General features: G+C 36.1%; 1 pseudogene; it reads left to right on the plus strand.

Annotated features, from left to right (window-relative positions):
- Positions 1-1,073: 1,073 nt before the first annotated feature.
- LOC125137429 (60S ribosomal protein L21-like) lies at positions 1,074-1,509 on the plus strand (annotated as a pseudogene).
- The last annotated feature ends 8,192 nt before the right edge of the window (positions 1,510-9,701 follow it).

Genomic DNA, 9,701 nt, shown 5'->3' on the forward strand with positions numbered 1-9,701 from the left:
GTTCAGCTATTTCAAAATGTTATGCTTTTCCCTCACCTAAAATGCCCTTTCTAGTCCTGTGCATGTAGCAAGTTTCCTACAACTATTTGGAAAAAAAATCAGGATTTCTTGAGTCATGGAAAAAGTCTTAAAGGTGTACATTTAACCTTTTTAACAGTCTTGTTTTTAACATGAACCCTTATTTAAATTCACAAAGACATCTTCATTTCTTTTTTGTTCTTTGGAGAAAGCTTTAAATCATACACATGAATTTCAATTATAAATAACCCTCATGCTTCTTGGAAATAAAATGAAAATATGATTAACCAATTCTCCCACCTGAGAGGCATGGAAGAGTTAGAAGAGAGCAAGGACTATGAGTGTTTAATGAAGATATGAAATCTGAAATACCTGGTTAAGTAGTTCTTAATAATAATTATGACCAACACAGCATGGTACCAATTGATATTTTATTGTGCTATAAATCTTGCAACCACTTTCCTGCATAAATATTAAAGTGTGCATTTTAAACTATTTGCTGAAGGGAAGGGGCTTACCAGATCAGAAGCTGCAAGGGAAAAACAAAAACCCAAAGCCAAACAAATAACTGCTTTTATAATCAGAGGAACTCCTCCTGACATCTCACTTCCTTATTCAGCTAGTGCAGAAGAGATTCATTTTTTCCTGAGCTGGTTAAAATATACACGCCCATAGTATTCTTGAAGGAGTTAATCAAGAGGAGGGCAATGGCACAAAAAGAGAGATGATTTGGTATAGCAAGAATGTCAGTCACCAGGAGACACTGCAGAGACCTTACATAATTAAATGGAAGGTAATCCTGAATTATATCCATCAAAACATATACTCCAATTTATAAAGGCCACTTTTATGATTGTCTGGTGCAGACAAGAGCTTTGGTTTTCATTTGGCCATCTTTGCTTGACTAATCTTTTCTAAAATGGTACATCTCTCATGGTTACATTTCCATGTGCTTCCCCTCAAAATTACAGTGAAACAATAGGTGCTTTTTTATAAGTACTGAAAAATTTGAGCTCCCTTCCACAGGAACTACCATTTTCCACTAATTTGCCAAAATGACCAACTCAAAGGGAAAGAGGAGATGCACCTGCTCAGTGTTTTCTAGGCCTCTTAGAAAATACAAAGTTGTTCTTTTGGCAACGTCTAAGCAAGTCTACAAGAAAGGCAATGCTGTGGACATGGATGGAATGGGCCCTTTTCAAAAAGGAACACCCCACACGTGCTACCATGGCAACAGCTGGAAGAGTCCCACAGGCTTGTCCGTGCTGTTGTAAACAAACAAGTTAAGGGCAAGCTTCTTGCCAAGGGAAGAATTTATGTATTAAGAGGATACACTCTAAGCTTCCTGAAACCCGAGAAGGAAAATGATCAGAAAAGAAGGAAGCCAAAGAGAAGCATCCCTGGGTTCACTCGAAGCCCCAGCCTGCTCCACCCAGAGAGGCACTGGTGAGAACCAGCGGAACAGAGCTTGAGCTGCTGGAACCAGATTAGAAAAGTTGGGACTTTTCCTTAGTTGAATAGCATGTAGTGTTCCCTGCCCCAGAGATGCATTTAAAATATACTTTGGGTCCTGATTCATTAGGTAATGTCTTTCATCTTAAGATGTAGTGTTTTTCTTGCTAAAAAAGAAGTTTTAGGTAATCATTGGTATGCATAGAACAGTAGGATTCAGACATTGTGCTGCACTTCTGGCTAAACAGGGAGCCATGAAAATGGTTTGTGAGGAGTTCCTATTGTGGCTCAGTGGGTTAAGAACCCAACTAGTATCCATGAGGATGTTGATTGGATTCCTGGCCTCACCCAGTGGATTAAAGGATCTGGCATTGCTGTGGTTGTGGTGTAAACCTGCAGCTGTGGCTCTGATTTGACCCCTGGCCTGGGAACTTCCATATGCCACAGGTGTGGCTCTAAAAAGAAAAAGAAAATAAAGTGTGTTGAATGGGATAGATAAAGCTTCCTTCAAATCACTTGACTCTTCCTATTCATAGACAGCGTCCCTTGTTTATATTCTTTTCTTATTTTTATATAAATTTTATTAATATCTATTTTCCCTAGTAATCTCTTCCCTCCTGATTTTTCTATGAGATCAACTCCACTCTGGTATTATTTACCCATTCCCGGAGGTGATGAAAAAGACAAGCATCCATAACTGGAGAGATTAAAAAGATAAACTGGAGAGCTAGGGGAAGGGCTAAAGAGAAATATAATGGGACTGCAGCTAGAAACACAGCTAAAGGGTTTTTTTCTCTGAAGAAAAGAAAATTCAATTCACCAATTATTAACCTGTTCACTCATCTGCCTGGTACACACTCTTGTACATCAATGCCTGCTCAGCTCTTTCTCATAAGTTAGGACTCAGCTCGTAAATTATTTTACTTTTCCAGTATAAAATAATGCCCTTCACAACTTACCTCATGTCTCCATGCTCTCATTTCTGTATGTCTCCTGAAATTATCTAAATATATTCTAATTCATCATTTTGGTTGTCTCCTCCAAATAAAAAGTAACCTCCATGAGGACAGGGTTCTTACTTTATTTGTCACTAATATCTAAAGAAAAGACATAAATTTAAAAAAAAAGTAGTTCTTTCTCTTCATAGAAAGTTATAATTTAAATAGAGAGTGAAATAACTAGCAAAAGAATGAATAGTACAGGGTACCTCGTCGGCCATCAGCCCAGGTTCGAACATGAGAGACAGTGAGAGGGCTAAAAACATTTGGGAGACCTCAGAGATGATGCGAGCCTTCAGTGGCCCCCGAAGAACAGGCAATGAAAGGGTATTTCCCCAGGCAGGGGTCAGCGTGCACAGAGATCTCAGCTAAGTGTTCGCCTTAAATGCTGGTTTCTTTCTTTTTATTTTATTTTATTTTTTTAGAGGTGCTACTGTCATTTTTATTATCATCCTCTTCCTCCTCATTTTATTATTATTTTTTTATATAATGCTTTTAATTGTTTTCCATTACAGCTGGTTCACAGTGTTCTGTCAATTTTCTACTGTACAGTATACATATATGTGTAACTGATTTCTTTCTTAGAAGAGGGTTATTTGAAATTACCCTCCTGGATTTTTTAGAAACACGAATCAGATATTTACCACTCCCTGAAGGGCCCAGGTATAAAGGCATCTCCCGTCTCTGTGCTCAGGTGTGGCACTCAGTAAGGCTATGTGCCACCCAGTGCTGTCCTGACAAGACAGGAGGCGGCGGCACCGTGAGCAGCCATCATAGACGATGAGGGCTGTGGCTTTCACAGCGGGATTTGTCAGCCTAGTCTGGATTTCACTTGGAAAACCTTAAGCACATTTTCATGAGGATGTCTAGTGGGCTGGTGCAAGAGTTTCCCCCTATTGCCCTAGGTCAGCATATACATCCTGTCTTCTCTCACCTTTGGATTTCGAAGCTGTCAATTTATCTTTTCCGTCTGGAGAAAACCCTGCCTAAGGATTGTTTTATTCCACGGGGTATTTAATTAGTGGAAAGGAGGAAAGTAAGGATGAAATTTTAATACTGGAAATGGGGAAACGAGCGCAACTGATTTTTTTCTTGTGACTGCTGTCGATGTTGTCTTGTATGTTTGTGACTTTGTGTGGATGCATGTATGTTTCATGTTTGTGTATGCATGAGTGCGTGTTTTCCTTCTCCTTCATTTTCTTTTATTGCCATATTGACAGAACTGTGTCCTTCTGGATGGACAATGTCAAAATAGAAAGCAGTCCATTTTGAAATGGCTGTTTTAGAGAATTATTGACTGACAGAGATGGAAACCGCCAGCAAGAAAGAAAAGAAATACAGATAGTAAATTACTAGAGTGTTAAGAACATTAAAAATATTGAGGTACACATATGACAATGTTTTGATTTACTAAATAACAAGGAAAACTTTGACCAGAGACATCATTTTCTTAATTTTTAGTAAGATCATTACCTATAACCAAAAACTACAGCTGACGTGTAGAGGCTGCAGGTAACAGTATATATATACATCTTTGAAATCATATCTTTGAAATCTTATCTTTGAAAGTTCCTGTAGTTATGGGTGATATTTTTATGGGTATTAGTGACTTCCTTAAAATTTCTGTGAAATACTAAATTCTGATGATAACTGAATATTGGGTTATTTAAAATCTTCTCCCAGTGTGTCTATAATCTTGCATATATTCAGGTATATGTTGTTGGTGGCATATTTTTATAAATGTACCATGGAGATTCTAAATGCAGCAGTCACTCAATATAAAAGGTTACTATCTACAATGAATATTGACATTAAAGAAATGTAAAAATTAATAATATAAATAATTTTTATAAAACTTATTAGAAATATTTTCCTTTAAAAGAAGGCATTGTAGAAAAAGATAACTTAAGCAATGATATTTGGGTTTGCATTGAATGTGAATGATAAACCAGGATTAAAACAAACAACCTATAATGTGCTTAGTTTGGGACAAATTTGGAAATGTATCACAGGTGCATTCGAAATAGAACAACTTTGGGGTAAACATTTAAAGAAATTATGGAGCAACTACTTAATTGTAAAATTTAAAAAATTCATCCATAAATGATCTATGTTAACTTTGAAATGGTATAAAATTGCTTCAAATCTATGGGACTTGAGAAAACATAGAAAATAAAAATACTAAAAAAATTTCTAGCATTCAGAGAAATACAGCATTTCTTGCCATTGTGATAAAAGATTTACAGGCTAAAATATAGAACTGTACTTAATTGTCTAATTGTTTATACCTTTATTCAATCTGGCATTCATTTACCATTTCATTGTGCTTGTTAACAGAGCATTCAATTAGCTGATTGAATAATTTGTTTATTTAGTCTAAGTTACAAATTTCCTAATTGCTCCTGGTTGGATTGAAGCCTGAATTTTCAATGCCTTCCTTTATAAAAGAGTTTGTTTGTCTGGTTACTAATTTGAGCTAGGTTGAAAAACAAGATATATTTGTCTTTTGTGACCGTAGTTTCACTTTGTGAATGTTTTGTCATTGTTTGTCCATATCCCCTTCATTTACGGATGCACTAGCATCCTAAACCCACCTATTCTGCTGTTTGTTAGCCACTTCAGATAAGACAAGTATTTCAGTGTCTATAATTCTGGAATGCAACATCCTTCCCTGTTAAGAGAAAGTCAAGTTTTAAGCAGGTAGTGGGTGTAGAATTGAGGGAGCTAGGGTGTGGCATCTGAGGAGTGTCTATTTCACAGGGGAAAATATGAAAAGAAAAAGGGAAACTAACATCTGTTTAATACTATTATCACGTGCCAGTTGCCCTGCACATGCATTTATACACTTCATCTTATATGATGCTCTAAATAATCCCATGAGCTGGAACTTACTGTCATCATAAGTAATATATATTTTTGGTAATGAGATCAATACATTCCTGATATGGCTGCCAAATTTCTGACTACCAGTGTTAAGAGATTCAGGATCTATTTACTCAGGGTTCCTCCATGGCAATGCAGCCCACCTTGTCAATAGGTGTCATAGGATCCTCTTAATATTGCCCCATGGGAACAGGCAATTGTGGAATTGGTGTAAAAATGCTGGTACTCTGACTGCCACCAATGTTTTGAGTAATAAATGGTTCTTCATCTCTGATCCAGGAGTCTTATATGTCTTCTACCAGCATTCATGACACTGTGTAAACCTAACTTATTAGGTTCCAAACAGAGTAAATCCTGCACACTTCACAGTTCTTGGCAATGATGGCTTGACTTAACTGGTAGCTTTATTTTCTTAGCAGTACATGAAATAATGGATATTGAAAATTAATGACTTCTTAGATTCATGACGTGTGATATCTGAATTTATATTTCTAGGCTTACAAAGTATAGAGTCAATGGCATCCATGCTTTCTCTCTAAGACTCTTGTCAAATTTCAACTTCTGATATTACATTGCTGACCAAAACATGGGATAGTCACAATATTTTCATTTAAAATTAGAGCTGGAGAGAAACCTTTAAACCTTTGACAGCTTTAAAGGTGAACTCTACTTAACCCTTACTTGAGCTTATGTTTGGACATAATTTGACACTGGGCCACCTAATCATACTTTTATTTTCATCTTTTATTCCCACCTTGTATATGGTCTCCTGGGAAGCTTCCTTAGAAGGGGTTTCTGTGAGAAAGCTTGCTTTGGGAATGTTTTGTTGAGATACTATCTTCCTTACTCTTTCTTAATGAAATCAACAAGCTAATTTATTCCTTTCGAGGGAGGAATAAGTGTGAAGGGGCCAAGACAGAATTCCTATACATTATCTGCCTCTAGACAAGCAACACAGGAAGGCAAATCATCTTCCTTACAAGGTTTTGTGGTAGACATGAGTTAGAGTAAACAGTATGCATGTCCTTATGTTGTTGACTAGCATCTGATTGAAAGAGATAAGTAATGGTGCTGCAGTGAACGTACAGGTGCATGTATCTTTTTGAATGAAAGTTTTGTCCAGATATATGCCCGGGAGTGGGATTGCTGGGTCATATGATCGTTCTATATTTAGTTTTCTGAGGAACCCCCATATTGTTTTCCACAGTGGTTATACTAATTTACATTCTCACCAACAGTGTAAATCAATTATACTCTTAAAAAAAAAAATAAAAAGCCACAAACCCCACTAATGTCCATTTGCTGAGATGCCTGTGCTCAGTGTAGCATTCATTGGCTTAAGTCTTATCTCAGTAGTTTCAATCAGGATAAGTGCTTTAGTTTTTGGCAAAAGAAAAAAATTCAGGCTGCTGAGATATGAGAGGAAGGAGACTGATTTCTTAAAAAGAGACACATTTCCTGCAGGTATGGTTTGGAATGGGCATTTGAAGATGGCTGGCCATGTGCAAACTATCTTTACCATATGCAAAACTAACCTGCAGACGAGGCTAAAATACTGAGACAAAAAGATGGAAAGATTAAACCCCTAAATCACCAGATGCCATTTCCGTCACTGTACAATCAGCAGATACCTTTCTTGGGTTCACTGTTTCTGTCCCTTTTTTGCCTCCCTTCCCTGGCAGGAGATGGGTGTGATAGGGGGATAGAATAGATTTGAGCAGAAAATGATGGTACATGGTCTCTCACATATTTCTTCTCACAGCTCTTCTCACTAATGTTCAGCTGAGTTCAATTCTTCCCTGAGAGAAGTCAGTTTTCTTAACTCATGTATAATCGCTTGTCTTTTTTTCTGACATCAGGTATAGAATTATTAAAATATTTAAGATTAGAATGTACTGTTCTTTTTCTACAATGTCTTTATGGGGGAGAGGAAAAGAGTATTGAATGGAAATGAAAATAAGCCAGTTTTTGATATAACAAATTTCTAACTGTCACAAATGATTCATTCATATGTCATATTTCTATATATGTCATTAACGATTACATTTTCTTTATAGCCTTTTGGCCATCATTTGGCTAAGAAAACTATGAGTTCATGCATATCATACTCTGTATTATATCATTTCTGTTAGTTTGGATCCATTTTATCATACTTCTTTACATTCATAGAATTATTATTACATTTGTTTTATGGTAGTTGATTGAGAGTTTCAACACATCAGATAGTGAAACTCATATTTTTCAGACCATCACTCTTAATGGACTTATTACCTGAGTTTTTTTTTCTGTTTTGTACTTTAATATTTGATTCTTATTGATAATAACAGAAGAACTTATTTGTAAAAAATAATTTTCCCATTTTATCCATTCTAGGTGCTGTGTTTTGTAGGGAATAATTCTCTTTCATAATCACAAGAGTGCCTTCAGAGATAGTTTTTTGTACTGTTTCTTTTGAAAGGGTCTTTTGAAACACAGTATTTTCATGACCACATATAATTTCCTGAAGCCTTTTCATAAAAGGCTAAATGGTAGCTTTTATCTCACTTACTTGATAAGATTTTTCACATTTCTATCACAGGTTTTAATTTTCCTCCAGCAACTTTATTTTTAAGCTTCAAATACTGGTAGAATTCTATGTGGCTTCCAAACCATTGATCAGGCTATTGTAAGTGACACCTCATTCTTCATCATGATTCTCTGGTGCTTTTCTTCACACTCACTGCAGTTACAAATGAAAGAAGGGTCAAAGAGAGTCCATTACAGTTGCTTTGGTATGAATGGATAGTGACCTCTGCAAGGTAGAGCCGAAACTTGGGATTTGAGTATAACTTCAAGTACAGGTACCTGTTAATCTAAGGATGCCCACCTAAAGATGAGCCAGAATATGTTAGGTATTGGGGTTAGTCTAAGGCCAGCAAGGCTCAAATCAGTTGGGAAATATATTTGAACTAAGTTCTATATCCAAGAAACTGTCACCATTAATATTTAACATGGTCTGGAACGTCTTGCCAATATTATAAGTTTGTATATAGTATGTGGTTAAAAAAAAGAAAAAAATGTGTCATTATTTCCAAATCATGTAGCTGTTTGTTTGAAATTGCATCTCACCTGAGAGTCCTTAAAAACAGTGGCTTACATAAAATGAAGATATATTATTATTATTATTATTAATTCTGCACATAAAAAAGCACTAGAGGTAGGAACTTCCTTATTGATATGAATTTTCCTGACTTCAGAGAATGAGGCTTTTAATGTTCACTACATCTTTCTTAGGGGGTGATTGTTTATATTTTCAAGATAGCTACTGGAGCCCAATTATCCTTATCCACCTTGGGTAAGAAGGATCAGGAAAAAGGGAAAGAAAGAAAAAAAATCATGGGTCGGTGATTCTGTCCTTCTATGTCAATATTTTTTCCTGGAAGATTCATTTAAGATTTCTGCTTGTACAGACTATGTTCCATGATCATCTCTACTCTTGAAGTGAGACTGAAAGACAGATTTTAAAGCAGCATTAATACATGAAATAACACTAGAGATTTCTTAGTAAAGAATAAGAAGATGACCATTTGCGTAGGAAAAAAAATTGTCTCTTCCCCAATAAATATTAGAAAACCAGAGAGAAGCAACTGAAAAATCCTGGAAATAATGAGAATGTTTACTATGTTGATTATGTTTGATACAAAATCCACATACTTTTTTTTTTTTTGTCTTTTTGCCATTTCTTGGGCCGCTCCCGTGGCATATGGAGGTTCCCAGGCTAGGGTTAGAATCGGAGCTGTAGCCACCGGCCTACGCCAGAGCCACCAGCAATGCGGGATCCGAGCTGTGTCTGCAACCTACACCACAGCTCACGGCAACGCCGGATCATTAACCCACTGACCAAGGGCAGGGACGGAACCCGCAACCTCATGGTTCCTAGTCGGATTCGTTAACCACTGCACCATGACGGGAACTCCTCCACATACATTTTTGTAAGCCAGGTATACACAGGAATTGAAACGCAGAAATAATAACATGGATTACCCCAAATAAACTGTAAATATTTAGAAATGACTCTAAAAAATTAATGATACTTACTTAAAACGCTTCACACAACGCTCTTGAGAGATGTAAGGAAAGATTTTAATAATCAGAGACACATGCCATATTCATGGATGAAAAACAGAATGTTTTTTAAATATCAATTATTTCCAAATTAATTTTTGGCTTTGTATAAAGCCAATGAAATGTCATTTTCTTTTTTTTGTCTCTCTTTAAATTGATTCTCAAAATTATCAGGACAAATAATAAGGAGAGAATATTAAGATATTTTTAAATTGTAAGGATATATTTGCACTACCGGATATAAAA

Source organism: Phacochoerus africanus, chromosome 10, assembly GCF_016906955.1.
Source record: "Phacochoerus africanus isolate WHEZ1 chromosome 10, ROS_Pafr_v1, whole genome shotgun sequence".
Classification (NCBI taxonomy): Eukaryota; Metazoa; Chordata; class Mammalia; order Artiodactyla; family Suidae; genus Phacochoerus; species Phacochoerus africanus.